The sequence below is a fragment of the Molossus molossus genome, unplaced genomic scaffold (genome assembly GCF_014108415.1).
Source record: "Molossus molossus isolate mMolMol1 unplaced genomic scaffold, mMolMol1.p scaffold_m16_p_11, whole genome shotgun sequence".
In the NCBI taxonomy this organism is placed as follows: domain Eukaryota; kingdom Metazoa; phylum Chordata; class Mammalia; order Chiroptera; family Molossidae; genus Molossus; species Molossus molossus.
Window position 1 is genome coordinate 48115991 of NW_023425346.1, and position 20702 is coordinate 48136692.

The 20702-nt window shown below is 38.2% G+C and overlaps 1 protein-coding gene across 2 annotated transcripts in view; it reads left to right on the forward strand.

Annotated features, from left to right (window-relative positions):
- The first annotated feature begins 5539 nt into the window (after positions 1 to 5539).
- XIRP2 (xin actin binding repeat containing 2) overlaps positions 5540 to 20702 on the forward strand; it is a 111765-nt gene continuing 96602 nt past the window's right edge. Inside the window, exon 1 of one of the 2 annotated variants that reach the window (XM_036254111.1) lies at positions 5540 to 5651. The gene's annotated coding sequence lies outside the window, so the exon portion shown is untranslated. The remainder of the gene's footprint in view (positions 5652 to 20702) is intronic. The other variant, XM_036254112.1, reaches the window with a different exon arrangement.

Sequence of the window (20702 nt, forward strand, 5' to 3'; positions counted from 1 at the left end):
GAGGCACTGGTTGATTTGGGGAAAATATTCATCCTGTTTTACCAATTTAATAGATCCATTCAAATTAGAATATCTATGAGTTATGCTAGACTTTTTCTGCTCCTCCAGTACCTTTATCCTTCAATTTACTAAATTAACGCCTAATAGTTTTTAATTGCTCTCCTCTATCTACTTCCCTTCTCACTATCCCATTGTAGGCTTGTTCTGTCCCTCAGTTGGAAATTTAAGTAAACTCCTTAAATTTCCTTAAATAAACTCCCATGCTCACTCTATAAGATGCTGCAAAGATATAAGACTGCACTATATAAGATTTTTATGTATTTTTTACATAGCTGACGAATGTATCTATCTAAAGCACAAATCTAATATTGTCATCCCATGTTATTAATTTTTAAGGATTCCTGTTAGCTAGAGGATGAGTGCACTCCAGCCCATTCCTCGTCTCTGACTGACCTTCCTCGGGAGGCTTCCCCTGACCACACCTCCCAGGAGCCCTGCTTCTGTATGTGCGAAATGCCTACGTTTCCTTATTATTGCACACATACTTTGTGTCATAAAGCTCAGTTGATGTCTCTTTCTCTTCCTCTAGACTATGAGCTTGTTGAGGACCCAACCTTCCTTCTTTATATTCACAGTTCTTAGAACAGTGCTTGCGACACATGAAGTGATCAAAAATGTTTTGAATAGATAAAAGATAAGTGTCGAACAGAGTGACTGCAGAAGGTTCATAAGAGAGCTTTCACTGAGGTCAGTTATGAGGGAAGAAATACTTTTTTTAACCCACAGAAGAAGGAGGTAAAGCCATCAAGGAAAGGGATTGGACAAGGGGATTATAAAACTTCAAAGGTTTGGATGAACAAGAGAATTGTTCATTCATTCATGAATTGTTTGAGTAGTGCCTGGAGTTCCCTTTATTCCTCAAGGCAGGAGAATTCACTCTGAAGAAGTTTCTTCTCTTGTCTCTCATACTTTGGTAATTTTCCTTTCTGGCTTTCTCTTTACATTAGCATAAAAATTTCTATGTCTGCTTATTCAATATTTTTATTTCTCTAAAAACAAGAGCCCAGTGAGCGTGAGAATGTCCATGAGCTAGCTTGGTATTTCAAATACAGATAAGTCCAGACATTCTTATTTGATCAGTCTGTGCTCCTCTTCTACCCCCTCCCACCTCATGACTTCTTCGCTCATAGATCCACATTGAGAGGAAAATGTATAAAGGAATTAGGCAAACCACTTTGTTTTGAAATGACTGCTAAGATCTTTCTGGCCATTTTAGGTGGTTCTGTACTTCGATGGCCTCTTGTGAAGTAGATGCTAAGAACATGATTAAAGCTTGACATTTTTCATTCTCATATTTTTAAATATATATATTTTTTTAATCTCCTAGAATTATAATTATACATTGTTAAAGAAAGAAATGTACCTAAGTAACAAAGAAAAATTTTCTCTTGTCTTTGAAGGTTAAGTTTTCTCTTTTTTCATTGCTTTCATGGTTTTAAGGTGACTTAAAGCTAGAAAAGTTTGTAGACATTACTGAAAGATTTTATTCATTTGGATATTATTTGAGCAGAGATTTCACCAGTGCTTCTGGAACTACCTCTCTGTTATCAGCTACCTCCTCTGTACCACTACCCCTTCTCCAAATGCTTCCTCTAGTTTTTTGCCTTAACAGAGAATGACTCTTCCCTTACAACCACGTTCCTGACTTCCGCTCTTGTACTTTGAAGCCACTGTCCTTTCTGAACACTTCTCTTTCATTGTCTTGTTAACACTGCTCATTGGAGTCATGTGGCTCTCAGGTGTCCCCACCTTGTCCCCCCTTGTCACTGTTATTATTAAATTTCAATTAAGATTTTAGTTTACCTGAGATATTGACAATTAACTTACCGTCTTCCTCAGCCTTTCAAGCCCTTCCATTATCCTGAGACATGACAGCCTCTGAGCTCCTGGCTTTTCTCCTATTTAACAACTTTCTCCTTCACTCCCCTTCAGCTTCCATTTTCATGGTCACAACAGGATCTTAGCAACTGTAACTGTTCTACTTCCCAAATTGCTACGGCAAACATCTTGGTTGGCTTTCTTTCCAATTTGCTTTGCCAAGTATTCACAGTTACGGGATTCTTTAAACTCATCAGGATTCCAGTCTGTTGATTCTTTCTCTATCTTCTAATTCACCCTTCCTGTACTTTCTTCCCTTTTAATTTATTTTGCATCCCATGGTGTATCATTTCAATCACTCTTATTTCTCTTGATGGCAACCTAAATTCTCTAACTCCCCACAGGAGGTTTGGCATTGTCTGAACTCACTTTTGGTTGTCACGACTGGGGAGCAGAGCTACTGGCATCTAGTGGGGAGGGACAGGGATGCTGCTGACCACCCTGCAGTACACAGAGTGGACCCCGCACAGTAAAGGATTGTCTGATGCACAATGTCAATGGTGCCAAGGTTGAGAAAAGCTACTCTAGAGGTAGACTGAGGTTGTCACACATGCTCTCATGGGTTCACATGTACATCCCACATGCACATGCACAGACACACATGCACACACACAGTTAAAATTCCTTAGTAACTCCTCATACAGCTAAGACCGGAATAGTAAATATGGCCGTCAAGGTCCTTTGTGATCTAGCCTGTGTCCACCTTAGCAGGTCATCCAGCACCATGTTCTCTCTGTGGCTCCCTGCTCCAGCCACATTTCTGTCCACTGTGCTTCCTGTCCACCCAAGACATGTGCACATGTTCTCTCCACCTGGAAAGGTGTTCACGTTGCTAAGCCCTATTTTATCCTTCAAATATCAGCTGAAGATTCTTTCCTCAGGGGAGCTCGGCATAACCTTCCTCACTAAATTAATTTCCCCATTTCAAACACTCAGGGATTAGGTATCTCTCCCTCCTGATCTGCACGTGGTTGCATATTTGCATTGATTTATGTGCTTTATTACTTTTTGTTTCCCTTACTAGACTGGAAGGCACAGAAGATGAATAAAATTTCTTTATTTCAATTAAAATTACACTACAAATGCTTGGTTATTGCACGTTAGATGTTCGGTGACTAAATCTCTTCACATAATATATGAGAAAACTTAGTCCTGACAGATCAAGGGACCTGAGCAAGGGCACACAGCTAATAAGTGGCAAAAGGAGGGGACCTCGGTTCAATATTTTCATTATTAAGTGCTGCATTTTTCTCTTCTAAACTGGTGTTTTTTGCATTTGACTAAGCCAGTAGATTTATTACTCAAAGTAAATATGTTGTAGAAGCACAGAGCATAAACAGATTAAGAGATTAAGCAGCTCTCTGCTTTGATTAGAGACAGCTTGATTCCACCTCATCGAAGAAGTTCTTTTAGGTCCCTGCACAGGCGCCTCCTCACATCTTGCTAGAGAGTCAAAAACTTGCCTCAGAATGAATAGTATCTGATGGTTGACACTTGGAAACAGGTCTACCAACTACATTCATATGGACTGTTTGTGGGGTCCCTTACTGCCTCAGTATACAATATTTGTGAATTCAAAATGAAGAATGCCGATATAGTATAACTTAATGTCATTCCTGGCTGAAATATTTGCTTGGACAGTTTCATCAAATAACATTTCCATGTTTCTATAGGAAACAGACAGATGATCCTTTCACATCATCCATCGAGTCCACATACCACGTTCAGCATTTCAACCTTTGTCAACACTAAAGCTTTCTAAAGCAAATCAGTCCTTTCTGAGCATCTTCATTTTCTTTATTTGTCTTATTTTATTTTGGCCAACACTAGAAGTTGGATTAAATTGCTGAAACAAACATATCGCATTCATTTCATAACAGTCACCTTACAAGATGGTGGGAGAGGACACCAGAAGAACTGAGGTGAGATGCTGTGGTCATCCACCAGCTAGGACACCCACACACCATGGCATGTCTGACACTGTCTCAGCAGTGAAACACAGCCCTACTGCTATGAGCCTTCGGGTGTTTGATAATAGTTGGAAACACAAATGTTAAATGCAATGCACGCCCTGGCCGGTTTGGCTCAGCGGTTGGAGTGTCGGCCTGCGGTACAGAGAGACCCGGGTTCGGTTCCCGCTAAGGGCACGTACCTCGGTTGCAGTTTGTCCCTGGCCCTGGTTGAGTCGTGCGGGTGGCAGCCACTCGATGTGTCCCTTCACGTCGATGTTTCTCTCTCTCTCTTCCTCTCTCTCCCTCCCGCTCTATCTGAACAAAAAATGGAAGGATGTCCTCGGGTGAGGATAAAAAAAATAAAAATAAATGCAATGCACTAAAAAAATTAAAAAGTAGAAACATTTTTCTGTGTTTTTCTCCTATTAAGTGTTTTCAGTTCCAGTTAGAAGTCACAGGAATGAATATAGCATACATTATGTCTTTGGGGAGTATTTAAAGATGAGATGATTAAACACATACCAATATTTTGTAATTATTCATGTAATTTCATATACAGGTATATATATAAATGGTTATGAAAATTAAAAAAAAAAAACATGCCAAGAGATTATTTTTCCAAGAGCATTGCTTTTTTGCAATCATATTATTGATACATAAAATGTACCTAGTCTAAAAATGTTTTAGAATTTTTAGCTGTCTTTCAAACTTGACTCATTTATGTCTGTGTATTTAGAACATAGTAAAAGTGAAGAGTAATTCATCACGTCATTATTTGAGTGCCAGTTGTTTAGAAAACACAACCTCATGTACAAAACTCCAAAACTTATGAGTACGATTGAAAATATTTCAACATATTACTTTATTTTTTTAATGCACTATTGTTTCTCAACCTGTTGGCTTTTTTACATTATTTTTATATAATTAAAAAAATTCAATATAGTCTGATTGATTTGGTTTGTTTTATTAGAATTATATTACTCAGTCTGTAAAATAAGGAGCATTAGACTCCCTGTACTTGAAATATCCTTTATACTTTTTTTTCCTTGGGAACCTTTATCTCTCCAGTTTTGAATTAGGTTCTCAAAGAAGTAATTTCACAATCTTTACGAATTGCCAAAACATACGTACTGTATGGTGGCTGAATAGTTTGTAATTTGGGAGCTCTATAATTACTAAGATTATCATTATGAGGTGAGCATAACATTAAAAAAGCTCATTTCCTTCTGTCTGAAGCATATAATGTTGATATAGTGCTAGTTTCTGAAATCCCTGATGGATATTTCTCAGGCCTCGGGACGTGGCATGTATTAGCATATTCGGTTCTGTTGTGACCCTTATTTCCATTTTCTCCCTTTTCCAAGAGAAAACATAAGCCACATGAAAGAAGAACTAATTCGGAAGTGGAACTAGTGGCAAAAAAGTAAAGGGAGCACCAGGGGTGTTTGCAGTTCTTCGCTAAGTTACCAGAATTTCCCCCGAAGCATATTAGAAATTTTCACTGCAGAAACCCCCCTCTCTCTCACTGCTGCCTTCTAACCCCTCAAAACCACATCTGTTTCCCACTGATAGCTTGTAACACACATCCCTTTCATGTCCTCTCACAGGAAATGGAACTAGAGAGAAGTCTGTGTTCACCAACATTTAAGAGTCACGCCGGGAGCCAGTCTGATGATTCTGTGCAAGATCCGGACAAGAAAGACGAGGCAACATCTTTTGACAAGATACCACCTGACAGTGGTCACAGCCGCATCTTTGAAGGTTAGCAAAATAGTTTTACTTGACTTCTTGGGATCACACATTGTATAACATGAATGGTTAACAAATGAAATATATGAGGGTTTTATTTAAAAATTAGTAAGAAAAAAGATGATAGAAGATAGCTCAAGCAACACAGTTCAGGAAACATAGAGGTCTATTTAAATAGTTTTATTTGTATTATGTTTGACTTAAGTTTTAAAAACTAAATAAAATATATTTTAATTGATTATTAGCCAATACAACAAGCATTTTCAATATTAGACTTTTGGAACAATGCATTTGACCATCATATGACTTTTTGTTTGTTTGTTTATCGATTTTAGGGAGAGGGAAAGAGAGATAGAAACATCGATGAGAGAGAGCATCGATTGGCCGCCTCCTGCATGCCCCCCAACTGGAGATCTGGCCCACAACCTGGGCATGTGTCCTGACCGGGAATCGAACCAGTGACCTCTCGGTGCTCAACCAGTGAGCCATACTGGCCCGGCATGACTTTTTCTTTTGTGAAGAGAAACATATTTGTCTTCCTATCTGGGGGATAAAGAAAAATGATCAAATATACGTAACTGTCAGGCAAAATAAAAATTAAAAATACCTTCAGCATCTCCTTTTCAGACAATTAAACTAAATGTGCCAATGAATTTGGAATAAAAAGTAACATGATAGTGTCATCCTTTAAGGGAAAACCTCATAAATTTGATCAATGTTTTGCAATGTCATTAAGAAGTTAATAGCTCATATGTTAGAAATTACACTATTAATATAATTTTTCAACTATGACATAGTGCAAAATATAAATAAGTTATTAGAAAATACAGATATCATTTATCACTTCTGATTAGTCGCCTTCTGGATTTTTTCATTTTATTTATTTTTTATTTTTATTTTTTGCATTTATCTTCAGATAGAGCAGGAGGGGGAGAGAGAAGAGAGAGAGAAACATCGATGTGAGAGAGACACATCGAGTCGTTGCCACCCACACGACCCCAACCAGGGCTGGGGACAAACTGCAGCCGAGGTACATGCCCTTATCGGAAACCAAACCTGGGACTCTCTGGTCCGTGGGCCAACGCTCTAACCGCTGAGCCAAACCAGCTAGGGCTGGATTTTTCCATTTTAGAAAAGTAATGCATATCATATAGTATTTGTAATGTTTGTTAAAGATCATAATTAGCATAACTTTTAGAATAACATTTTCTGTATATATATTTATATATCCAACTGTCAAGTTGCCAGTCAACATGAGCAATGTGGCACAGTCTATGGAATATGACAGGCAGATTATAAGTTGGGAAAGCAAATGATACTCTGCTTTAAAACTTTGCTATTTAAAGTGTCATCTGTGAATCAGAGCATCACCTGGAGGCACATTAGAAATGCAGAACCTTGGACCCCACACCTGTCCTGATGAATCAGAATCTGCATTTTAACAAGATCCTCAGTTGACTCAGGTGCACATTCAAGCTATACAGTGTTCAGACTGAACCTCCGCGGGATCTACATATGAGTGAGCCCAGTCTGATCCCAGCTGGCTTATGCATGCAGTTTGAAGTGGGAGGTGGGAGTGGGAAGGATAAAGGAGAGTTTGCTAATGAGGAGATGGGCATGGATTTCTAACTACATGTAAATTGCGATCTCAATCTCTAGCTTTCATTTTCAATTCATTTTTGTATGCCCAATTGGTATCCTAATATGATCAGTGTTAGTCTTGAGGAATTTACTCCACATATTTCTGGCCTGTGATTAAACTTTATGTGCACTTGGCTAACTGCAAAAAAAAATTAGATTAGCAGAGGCCTGAACAGGGAAGTTGTAGGGAATGATTTATGTTCTAATGATGCCGGCCAGTGGAGATCTTAGCATAAGAAAGCAAATATAAGGTTGGCACACTGATCAAAACTACGTGACATGAAGAACTCATCTCACCTTACTTTTCTCCTGTGTTTTCTTTGGTTTCCATGCAAAGATTTCCAAAAGCCTCTTTATGTTACAAACTTCGGAAAGGTATTCTGGAAGGTAACTGTTATTTAGGATCAAGATATGACTTAAATGTAAGAGTGACCTCAAAGTGAAATTTCCAGGTATTTTAAAAGTATCAGGAGCTAAATTTGAAAACACAGGATGGGAAAATCGCACTCAGGATGAAGATAGCAGTGTGACAAATGTCGTAAGTGGAGCCATTTTGAAATGGGGCCAGAGCTGATATTCCGAGGAACGGCAGTGCTTGTCTTGTTCCTTGAACCCTTGGACTGGACCAAAGCACAATTGTTTTACCAACAGTTGTTCATAAAGACGGCAGGAAAGCAGACATGCTGACCAGGAGGACGGACTATGGACCTCCCTCCCAGTCTGACGCTGGAACCAGTAACCAATCCTGTGTAGCCAAGAGTAGCTCAGCCCGTCAGCACCAACAGGATTTTTTTTCTTCTTTTCACGTAATTATTCATATGCTTTATCTTATAAAAGCCCCTGGCTTTCAGGACACTATTTGGGTTTCTGCCTGAATCTATGCTTCTAGAATTGACAGCCTCACATACTAGTTAAAGATTTTAACTACCCTCGGCAAGTTTATTAAAAATACACCTTTAATAGATCACTAATATATAGCTCCCTAATGTTCATCGTTTTTATAATTTAGTCAAATCAATTGAAATTGATCCTTCCATCCCGGAACTCAGGAATAGAGAAGGTCGTGGGATTCGTTCGGCCCCTTTTCCTCAACTACAGCTCCCCGGGGGCAGCACAGAAAGGCACCAGCTTACCTCCTCCGCCCCTGACTCCTTCCTGGGTCTGCTGACCCACTCCCAGGCTGTGTTTAATTGTCCTCACCTCCCGCCCCGTTAGATCTGTCCTCCTTTCCTCAGCCGAGTGTGGGCGTCGGGTAAAGGACGGTGCTTCTTGTAGGCGCTGGTGCATTCCGTTCAGGCCTTCCGTGGGATGCGCGCGAACGTTCACCTGTTACCGTGATCCCAGGAAGACCTGGCTACTGGACAGTAAAAGCCCAATGCGACGAGTCCACAATTAGATAACTGTGGTAGGTGCGATAGGTATGACAGAAAAATAAATCTGTATCAATGGTTTTGACTAACTGTATTGTAGTTATATAAAAATCTGATCTAAGGAACTTCTTTCAGATCATTTAAACCAGTAAATTGAAAAGGGACTATTCAGAGTCCTAGATACTAATTTGCATAGTTGGCTCTACCTGTAAGTAGAGTAAAAATCTATTATTTTTGTGCTGAAAAATTCTGGCTCAGAGGATGCTTCAAATAGCACAGGTGATTGGGTAAATCAAACTTCTTCAAGTTTAAATTACTTGGGATTTTTAAATATGACAATTACCTGCTTTTCACTTTTATTCTCTGAACCATAATTTTAATATTAATCTTCTAAGTTATCAAAGTGTAAAATACTAACAGGTAAAATATACATCCAGAGTTGCTCTTTTAAGAGTTTTGTAATAAACCTTAGAAATTACCTGCTGTATTTCTCTTTTTATTCTGCTCCATTAAAGCTAAATTCATTTTTATTCTTAGAATGGCTATTCATCTTCTCTGGCAGATTTTACAAAACAACCTGAGGGTTCTGTTCTTTATCATATTCCATTTCTGTTGAAGTGGTGGGATCCTTTTAGTTATTAATGTTTCTAAAATAATTGATGTATGTGCAGTGTACATATTTGTGCGTGTAGAGTGATTGCTGTTTTTCACTTAAAATCATCACACACTTTAGAGTGATGCTTTTTGTGATAGACAAGTGTTCATGTGGGTGCTGTTCAAGATGGGAACCACAGTGGCTATGAAGCCCTTGAAAAGTTACAAGAATGACTCAGCAACTTAACTGACCATTTTATTGAATTTTAATTAATTTAAATATGAATAGTTACCACTTCGGACAGCACGGTTTTAGCAAATGTCATTTCTCCAAGGAGCTCGTCATTCATCCTTCTCATAGGCAGGGATCCAGCTGCTAATTATTCATGTTATGTTACCCTTTCTCCGAAAATGTGCCCTTATTAAAATGTGTATAGATAAGTGTACAGAAAATTCATGTCAGTAAAATAAATAAACAAATAAGTCGCCATAACCCACACATTAAAAAGATTGTCTTCTTTGCCCAGCCGGTGTGGCTCAGTGGTTGAGCATCAACCCATGCACCAAGAAGTCACTGGTTCAATTCCCGGTCAGGACACATGCCCAGGTTGTGGGCCTGATCCCCAGTGGGGAGCATGCAGGAGGCGGCTAATCAATGTTCTCTCTCATCGATGTGTCCATCTCTCTCCCTCTCCTTCTCTCTTTCTAATATCAATAAAGAAAAAAAGAAGATTGTCTTTAAGAGCTAGTGATGTCCTCTTCTCCAGAGTATTTCCTAGTGATAAAATTAAGAAAAAATAGTTTTCCCTTCTCAGCATGCTGAAAAACAATGCTTTTATCGTAGGCATACAAATATCTACTGTGGGGCTATGCATTTTCCATAACATCTCTAGAGGGCAATTGTTTTAGAAATATGAATCCTCTCAGGTCAAGAAGCAAACTGTTCTCTAAATACTTAAGGTCAACAAAGTTAAATAAAATGCAGTGACAGGATACTTTGAAATTAACAGAATCATTCCTTCAGTGAAAAGGGGCTTTATTTGGAAACAAAGAAATCAGGCATTTAGTCACAGAGCCCCTGCAGCAAAGGCCACCGGCCCCATTGGCTCTGCTCGGACTGATTTGTTCTCTCTAATGACTCTCAGAGGACAGGCTTTATAAGACCAGGTCTCGCCCTGGCCGGTTTGGCTCAGCGGTTAGAGCGTCGGACTGTGGTCCGGAGAGACCCGGGTTCGGTTCCCGCTAAGGGCATGTACCTTGGTTGCAGTTTGTCCCCAGCCCTGGTTGGGTCGTGTGGGTGGCAACCACTCGATGTGTCGCTTTCACGTCGATATTTCTCTCTCTCTCTCTCCCTCTCACTCTATCTGAACAAAATATCGAAAAATGTCCTCGGATGAGGATAAAAAAAAAAAAAAACAGACCGGGTCTCTGGCCCTGGGCAGTTTGCTCAGTGGTTGAGTGTCTGCCTGTGGACCAGAGAGTCCTGGGTTCGGGTCCCACTAGGGGCACGTACCACACACACACACACACACACACACACACACACACACACAAAAGACCGGGTCTCTGGACACGACACACCAGGACGAACCCAACACTCCTAACACTGGTTTCTGCTTCCAGACTTGCTTTCTACCCACCCGGGCCTTCTCTCATGCCTCAGACGATCTCCTGTGAAGCAGTCATGTTATTTTAATTTACACAGGAGACATGTCATTAATAAAAATGTTTTAAATAATTTTTTATTTTAAATAATCCTAAGGAGACAACCTTTACAAAGTGAAGGATTCTTGTGTTATATCAAAATTGTTTGATATGACCCTGGCCAGTTTGATTCAGCAGTTAGAGCATCAGCCTGCAGACCACAGAGTTGCGGGTTTGATTCCGGTCATGGGCATGTACCTCAGTTGTGGTTCTGTCCCTGGACCTGGCCAGGGCAGTTGCGGAGGCAGCCAGTCGATGTTTCTCTCTCTCTCTCTCTCTCTCTCTCTCTCTCTCTCTCTCTCCCCTTCCCATTCTATCTGGTAATAAATAGAAAAATATCCTCGGGTGAGGATTAAAAAAAGTGTTTAATATGTTTCATCTGTTTACTCATTTGGGGGTGTTTTTTCTCTTTCTTAAAGTACTTTTTACCTGCACTATTTCAATGACTCTCACTTGTTCCTTCAGTCGCTTTTATAGTCCTTGAGTCAAAGCAAATTCCAGGGTTAAATCATGGGCTCTACGGAAAGGGGCAGCTGGGAGTTTGCTATTCTGAGGAAATTGTAATGAAAGATCTATTCATAAGATCTTCCACATGGTCACTAAAAATCAGCACCTTGGAATGCTGGAAAATTTCCATTGATTAATATTCAAAATCCCAGGAACTCATTCTGAGCTTGTGCATGGTCATACTTAATTTTAAAACATGATGCCACCAAAGAAAGAGAAAAACAAATATAAATATCTCTCTTGAAAATCACTCATTCATTTTACCTCCTTGCAATTGGAAAGAACTGAATATTCTCTTTGGACATCCTGACGGTAGAATAAGAAATGTGTATATATTTCTGGAGAATATTTTTGACTTGCTGTTTTCATTTGTCCATTCATTCATTCACCAAGCATTTATTGAGTGCCTATATGAGCCAAGTGCAATTCTGGGTGTCTAGGGACGTCAGTGAATAAAAGAGAGAAAACAGATCCCCTGCCCTCCTGCAGCTTCAATTCTAAGAGGGAGAAACACACCACGAACAATAAAATTAGTGAAGAAGTAAATCACACCTCAGAAGGTAATAAGTGATCTAGAAACCATAGACTAGGATAGAGGGGATAGGGCACGGTGGACGTTTGCAATTTTTATTAGAATGGTCGTGATCAGCCACAACAGAAAGATGACATTTAAGCAAAGACTTGAATAACATATTTTCTCTTTTATCTTTAAGCTTAAAAGCATACAAAGTCATATTTTTGATGTGTTCAAGACAAATAGATCCAGGAAGATTTGAGGCAGAATCTTTCCTGAATGGTTCCAGGCACCATGCCTAAAGCGATTCTACTGCTAGTTTCCTGCAGCTATTTGAAGCAGGGGAATGATATATGTCAGTAAAACCCTTCGACCTTACTGCTGCCACCAATGCCAAGTGTATAGAACTCCACCACCCTCTGGTTCTCAGTATGTGTCCTACACATTTAGAGTATTTATTCCTCCTGTCTGCTCTCCCAAGGATAAGCCCAGACAGGTGGAAAGGTGTTTAGGCAGCATCACAGGGCTCACTAGAGACTTGGAGCCCATACATGGGAACCAAACCAGGAATTGCTTATTCCAGGGAAAGGGACATGAGAATTGTTACCTAATAGGTTTGAAATTAGAATGCCAGTACAAAGATGAAACACAAGAACCCCGCATCTTAAATTGAGTTCATGATTCCATGTGTTTATCCAGGTTGGCACGGTTCATGTGTCCGTCAGTGTTCCAAAATAAAGGCAATGCCAGAGGTTCGCGAATGTGGTAGGTCCACGCGGGACAAGTGTGTTGACAGGTGCCGGGTGATGCAATCTTAGCTGGGTTTAGGATTAAAAATGTGGTCACTAAGGATTAGTGCATGACTAAGAGAACTCTACTTTGAGGCAGTGATTTTGGATGAAAGGGAAGATGGAAAGAAGATGAGAGAGGAAGGGACAGGGAGGGAGGGAGGATGAGGAAAGAACAGAGAGAAACTAAAACAGAAATGGAGGAATAAAGGCAAGAAGAGAAGGGAAAATAGTAATAAAGCAGTTCTATGGAGCTTTTGAGAAGCAGCTAGTGATTAAAGAACTGGTGTGTGCGTGTGTGTGTGTGTGTGTGTGTGTGTGTAGACAAACACAACACCTGTAAAGTCAGCAAATGTTTACTGAACACGTACTATGACCTGCCCCTGTGCTTGATATTGGGGAGTAGGGTGTGGAAAGATAGACCCTGCTCCTGAGACCCTCATAGTTGTAGAAAGGAGACAGATTCACAAACACATCGTTATTGGAAGAAGAAAGTGCTAGAGTAGAAAGGCACAGGGGAAGCAAAACTTTTCGTATCTGGGCTTCATAAAAGTGCTGAGTTTCTTCTCTTTTTATTTTTATTATTTTCCCACTGATTCTGAAGCATAATCTGAAGTTTAGCCAGAGCAGAAAGAAGGGGCGTGTAAAAAGGAGGAATAGGAGGAAGGGTGGACATTCCAGCAAAATCATGTAGGGGCATTAAAAATAAGGAATTTGGAGGGATTGGGGATGCTTCCTTCATATGTTTGATGCTTAGCAATTTACTTCTTGTTTTTAAACAATAATGTAATTTATTTTATTTTTTCTATCACCTTTTATCCCTTCTATACCCTCAACCACCTCCACCCATGCCCCTCGACCCCCATTGTCCACGTCCATGAGTTCTCTCTTTCTATTTTTCTTCTTTGCTCAATCCCTCCACCCTCCTAACGCCGCCCCACCCCCACCCGCACCCCCAGAGCTGTCCACCTGCTCTCTATCATGAGTCTGTCTCTATTTTGCTAGGTAGTTCAGCTTGTTCTTCATGTCCTTACACCCCCTAACCTGGAGCCAGCTCTAGATTCCGAGCTGGGGGAAGGGGGATAAAACAATTCAGGTTAATCAGACTCAGCTGCCAGGTTAAGAGGGATGGTTTGAATAAAAAAGTAAGACTTGAGTTTTTTCACTTTCAGTGTTGATTTAAATGTTCATTGACATATTTAAACAATGTTTACAAAATTCAAAGAGTGAGGTTTTTGGCTATTTTTCACCATGATAAAAGCGAACATTCTAGGGACAATCCTAAGCTCTAGATATCCCCAGATATGGGGAGAGAAATAAAAGACACTATGAGTATTAGCTAATTAGCATTTTTAAAATCCAGATTTCAAGGTATATGAAGTTTTTAATTGTATTGTCAGATTTTGAGCCAAATAATCTTATTTAAAATATGCATTTTATCCATAACAATTTGTTATGGGCATTTAATATGAGAAGCACCTTATATAAATGTTTAACTTTTAAGCATAATTTCTTATTTCTGGTCAATAGAGCTTCTCATGCCCTTTAAAATATAAAGTGTCCACAATGAATTATACAAATAATAACATTCACAATAAATGTAAAAACCCAAGTAGTAACAGCACACGAACTTGTCTCTTTGTGGCATCACATTTACAAAGAGCTACATGTTTCTGTATTTGGCTCTTTTCTTTCCACATCTATAAATACAGGGATGGGGCTAAAATAATGTTCTATGAATAAATTTTGCATATCACAGTTAGGATTCTTGATTTGCAACTTCCAAACTGATGAAATAGTATATGAGGCCTCAATTAGAAGGTACACAAAGTCCTAGTCAAAGGGTCTCAGGCCAGTTGTCCACTTTTTTGAAGATCACCTATTTAAAAACACAGCAATCAGTTTTTGCCAAACGCAATAAGAAACTCATTCTGTTTAATAGTTTATTTGGTCTAAAATTTCAGCACTTAACATTCTAAATAGTTCCAGATTTATTATAGGATTTGTAATAATTCTCTAGTGACTTGGTAAGACCTTTTTTGTTTTGTTTTGTTTTTTATCCTCACCCAAGGACATTTTTCCTTTTTTTTTTTTTTTGTTCAGATAGAGTGGGAGGGAGACAGAGAAAGAGAGAGGGAGAGAAACATCGACGTGAAAGGTACACATCAAGTGGCTGCCACCCCGCACGACTAACCAGGGCCGGGGACAAACTGCGACCGAGATACATGCCCTTAGCAGGAACCGAACCCGGGTCTCTCTGGACCACAGACCGACTCTCTAACCCCTAAGCCAAACCGCCAGGGCAAGACCGTTGTTTTTATAAATATCAGAGAAGCCCAGCTGGTGTGGTTCAGTGGACTGAGCATTGTCCCATGGACTGAGAGGTTCCAGTTTGATTCCTGGTCAGGGCACATGCCTGGGTCACAGGCTCGATCCCTATTTGGGACTGTACAGGAGGCAGCCAATTGATATATCTCTCTCACATCAATGTTTCTATCTCTTTGCCTTCTTGTCTGTTTTTAAAAAATCAATAAAAACATATTTTAAAAATAAATAAACAGAAAATAATTTAATACACCATTCCAAATCTATTTTATTTCTTTATTGTTAAAAGTATTACAGATATCCCCTCTTTGTCTCCCATTGACCCCCCTTCCCACTCCCACCCTGCTTCCTGCTTTCCCCAAAGTACTGTCTGTGCCCACTGGTCATGCATATTTGTATATAAGCTCTTTGGTTTACCTCTTCTGCATCATCATGGAATATAATGTCAGAGCATGGAGCCCATTACTTTTCATTATATTATAAACTGAAAACTATTAAGAACTTTTAATATCAACTTATAATGGATTTAGGTTGATGAACAGCTGGTAGAAGCAAAGTATAAATCCTCTCTAGAGGAATGCACCTTCAACCAGGGCCTCAAAAGAATCCCAAAGATAAATTTCCAATCAACATGAGCTCTCCACCAAAAATCACAATATAGACAAGAAACAAGACCATGTACAAGTGAATAAATATAACAAAACAGAACTATACTTACATAGACATCCAGTATAAATGAGAGATTCTAGAACGAGAACTCTGTATATTATAGAATTTGGTTTGTAAAACATCTAACGTTCAAGTTAATTGGAAATGGATGTACCAGAACTTGAATATTTTCCTGTCATGAAAAAAAAAATTAGATCCTGTCATTCATTCTGCATAAAATTTCTTCTGGTTGCTTTAAAGAGCTAAACATAAAACTCCAAACATAAAATTCAAAACATATTTTTAAAATTATAGAAAGATATATTTATGACTTTAAAACAGAAATGGATTCATAAGAAACACTAAAAAAAGAAAACAGAAAGAGAAAATATAAGAAATTAATTATTATAAAAATACATAAAGTTCTGTTCTATGAATAGTATATCAACTAATTAAAAGACTAGAAAAATAGAAAGAAAGTTTAACAGCACAAGTAACCAACAAACATTCATATCCAGGATATATAGAAAGTATCTACCAAAGAAGATACAACAAATATTAAATTTGGACAAAGTACAGGAACCAAAGAAAAACTGTAAGTGGATAATAATAATATGAAAATGTGAATAGTACTACTATTAATTGGAAAAATAAAAATTAATGTGATCAAGCGTAGTATTTTCCATCAGAATGAAAAAAATAAGTTGTGTAATAGTTTGCATTTGTAGGATGTATAACAAGGTAGACCTTCTCATGTGTTATTGATGGTAGTACAGAAATAGTATGGTCTCTGGAAGAGACAATTTAACAGTGTTAATTAAAATTCAAAATGTCACCCCAAATATTCTATATCAACTTTTATCTAAATGTAATACTGCAAGTGAGTACCATCTTCAGTGATGAAGGATATTTATTGCAATATTGATTTTATGAGAGAAAAATTAAATACAATTTATATGTTTATCAATAGAAAAATGATTAAATAAATTAGGGTTCACCCATGCCATGAAAGAGATAGTTCAGCTGGTACTGACAGGAACGTTTTCTAAGATGTATTATTAGGTTGTGCTTGCTACTTCAATAATTTATAGGAAGAAAACGTTTGTGTATCCTAATTTAAAATAGAAAATTTTAAATTTAATTGTTAAAAATAAAGTAACTTAAAAATAGAATGATTTAAAAAATTAAATAGAATAACTTAAAAAAATAGAAAATTTTTTAAGCATGTACAAACTTTTTGACTAAGTAAAGATATGAAAATTTTCATGGTGCTATGAGTGGCATACATGTACTTAAGAATTATAAAAGCTGTAAAAAAAGTAAGTTTAAGTTTTATAATACCAATATAAAGAAAAACTATAATATTAAAATGTGGTCATTGGGGCAATGAAACTGATTTTTGGCTGTTTATTTGGTTCCACTTTTCTTTTTTTTCAGAGACTACTATTGTTTTAATTTCTTTTCAATTTGGGGGAAGATTTTTATAGATTTGTAAGTCTTAAAAATGTTAGTAATAAGTTAATATAAAATCATATAACTTGAAATAAAATCTATTTGGGGCACAGTTCATTTTATGACATTTCATTGTTGAAGAACAGAGTCGAGATTCTTTTACAGGTTTGCAAAGGAGTGAATTCAATGTTTATTCACTTATCACTAAGCAATCTAGACTGCGTTCCAGTGGCTCTAGGGCTTTGCCTAAATTGCATTTCAACTGGCTCTTAATAAACAATTCAGACATCTTAAGCGGTACTGGAAGTTGCTAATGGCATACAGAAGGCTCTCATTAAATACAAATCAATAGGATAAAATTCCTATTGAGGCTAGTAATAGCATCAGATAAGAAATACTTGGAAATAAATTTGGGGGCAGTAAAGGGTTAACGAAAGAGGACAGTTCAGGAGAAAATGGTTTTCTAGGGAGCACAGACATCTACCTTTTAAGAGATGGTCACAGCAATTATGTGCTAGGCGTAGGCACTGATAACGGGAAGATGCAGAAAACATGCTCTCTGAACTCTCAGTTTCACCGTCTGGACCTGCATGTCTGGACACCCCTTCCTAGCATGGTTGTTAAATGCAGATGTCCCAGTGCAACCTAGGCTAAAGCAAAATGTAGCTTAATCTTACTTGTTTAAAATCTCTGAATATCGGTGCATTTTAATTAACTCCCTATGTGATTTTTTTTCTTTTGTACTCTAGTGTACTTTGGTAAACTGTTATCTTGGATTTTTGTTTACTAAGGATTTTTATTTTTGTTACTAGAATTACCACTGAATTCTAGCAGCTTATCTGCACCAGGATCTATCCCATGTTCAGAGAGAGGCTCAAATTGGGCTGAAGTAGGGTCAACAAGACGTTTCAGGATCAGAACCTTGCATATATTAGTTAGTTAAGGGTTTTTCTATCCAGTGGTAGCTACTAGATACATATGAACACCTAGTTCTCTGAGTTCTGACAATACAAGGCCCAAGAACATAAACAAAACCTATGGTAAAAATTCAGATTAGCAAAAATCTCTTTAGACACATGGAAATAAAACTATTCTCAAGTGGATCCCAAAACCCTCCCTCTCTTGCCATGTAGTCATTCAAGGAAATTAGACAGGGTGGGGCAAAAAGAGGTTTACGGTTGAAACACAGTCTATTCTTGTATTATTATGTATTAAGTATTGTATTATTTTCCATATGAATAACTGTAAATCTACCTTTGACACTCTTTATGTTGGAATTTTTTTTCTGTGAGTGAAGCAATGTTGTAACATCCTGGCTGAATTAATTCACTTAACCAGCAATGGTTGAGCATCTCTTTTAGACTAGATTCAGAAGACACAAACGTGTTAAGACTAATCTTGCTTTCAAGGGTCTCACAGTTCGGTGTAGAAGACAGATAGGGATATAAAAATACTAAGATACATAAGGAAGATAAGTGCTAATAGAACTATCGAAATCATGTTATTCATTTATTCAAACAGCAGATTGCTGAAATGACTTGTGGGTACCGGGCACTAGCTATACCATGCTGAACAAGAACATGGTCCCTGCTCATGCAAGGCTTTCATTCAGGTGGAGAAAGCAGAAAATAAATACTTAAACCCAGAACAAAATAGGTGAGTACAAATTCCTAGAGTAATAGAAGAAAACTGGGTACCTGTGGTTGCGCTGGGATTACTAGGGACAAAGGAACCATTTAAACAAATGCCTAATATTCAGATTTAAGCATTTCAAAAGAATTAGCTTTCAAGTCTGGTGAGGTAGTTTCTGAACTGTTTATGTGTTAGTTGGCTGTCAAATGATTGTCGATGAAATCATCTCTGTTTTCCTGTTGTCACTTTGTAAATCAATTTACAACTCCTGAAGTAAGCTCCCGCGGCCGACTACTTTCTGCGAGAGGAGTAATCCAGATGCACGCTCGTCGTTCATCAGCTCGAGCTCACTAAATTGTAGACCAGCTGAGTGTTGTCATTGATGTTTTTCACAGTCCCAGTTTTACACAAATAACCTTTTACTTCCTCGCCGCAGTAGGTTTGCTATGTCTTCTAAACCAACATAACCTGGATTTGAAGAGCAAAGGCAAGTGGAATCATAGTGAATTAGGACAAGTAAAACAGAAACCTCAACCCTAGAGATGTGAATGGCTGTTTCAGGGAGAGAAAATGGGCTGTAGAGAGTTGTTTACCACCTTGATGTGCTCCCCCCAACCCACTCCCCGATCCCCTGCCCCATGTAATCACTTTGAGAAGTACATGATGCTACACACTGGAAAATGCTTAGATGACGAAGGGAAGTTGGTGTTCTGAGCTGCTGGCATTAGGACAGCCATTGTGATGCTCCTTCAAAGGCAACCCTTTCCCCATCTGCACAGCCAACCTCTACAGGCACCTATCTGATGATACCGACATGGTCTACATGGTTACGATTTGCCTCATTCATAATTACATACTCCTTGTGTTCAAAATACTTGTTGAATGCAGAAATGAATGAATGAATTTTGAAATACTAGAATCATTGAACACAGTTGTCATTTGTGAGCATATCCGTATATGCTCTTTCACAGAAGGACTCATGTGATGAAAGAGTTGAACATGAACTTCAGCGGTAGGCAAGCCCAGGTTAACCCCTGCGTTTGGCATTTACAATCTATGCAACCTTGAGAAAGTTACTTAACTCCTCTAAGCTCTCGTTTCCTACTCTTTAAAATAGTAAAGCTAACAATAACTATCTCTTAGGCAGATTTCATAGATTGCCTGAAATAATACGTGAAAATAACTTAGTACACTTCAGAGCACTCAAAATGGCACTATTTTTAATAGACATTTAAAACAGATTTAGTTCACCAGCTAGGGGCAGTGCATGCTATAAAACTTCTTTATAAAATATAAGTAGAGTGAACAATTTTAAAGCATCTCTCTAACATGTTTCCAAGTTTTTTGAACTGATAAATAACTAAGTTTATCAAGTGCAAGGCAAGTGGTACTTGCCTCCTCAGAACCTAGTAGACCTTCAGTGAATATTCTTTGGGTGAATTCATGGCTTAGCAGTTTTTGATAAGGTGATCAGTTATGGGTTGTGCTTTTGAGGCATACACCTAAATGGTAAATGCTGCAAAAACATTGTATCAAATAGAGTCTACCATATCCATATTTTTATGTGAACACAAGTTTTTTTTTAAATGACTGAGGCTTAAAGAGTAAGAGAAACTTACTGTCAATCTAAAATGACAATTGAAGCAAAATATGACTAGCTTTTTGGTCAGTCAGTAAAAAAAGAATGAGGAAGCAGGCATTTCTCCACTAAAGATTGAAAGACAAGGAAACTGACTGTTCTTGTTCTCCCTCTTCCAAGCACCATTACATTTTTTATTTTTTTGCTTGATTTTTTTTTTTTCAATTCAGTCTAAAAATGCCAGTCCTAAACCCTTCTTGCACATTTTCCGGATTCCCAATATAAACAAATCAAGTATTGTTTTAAAAA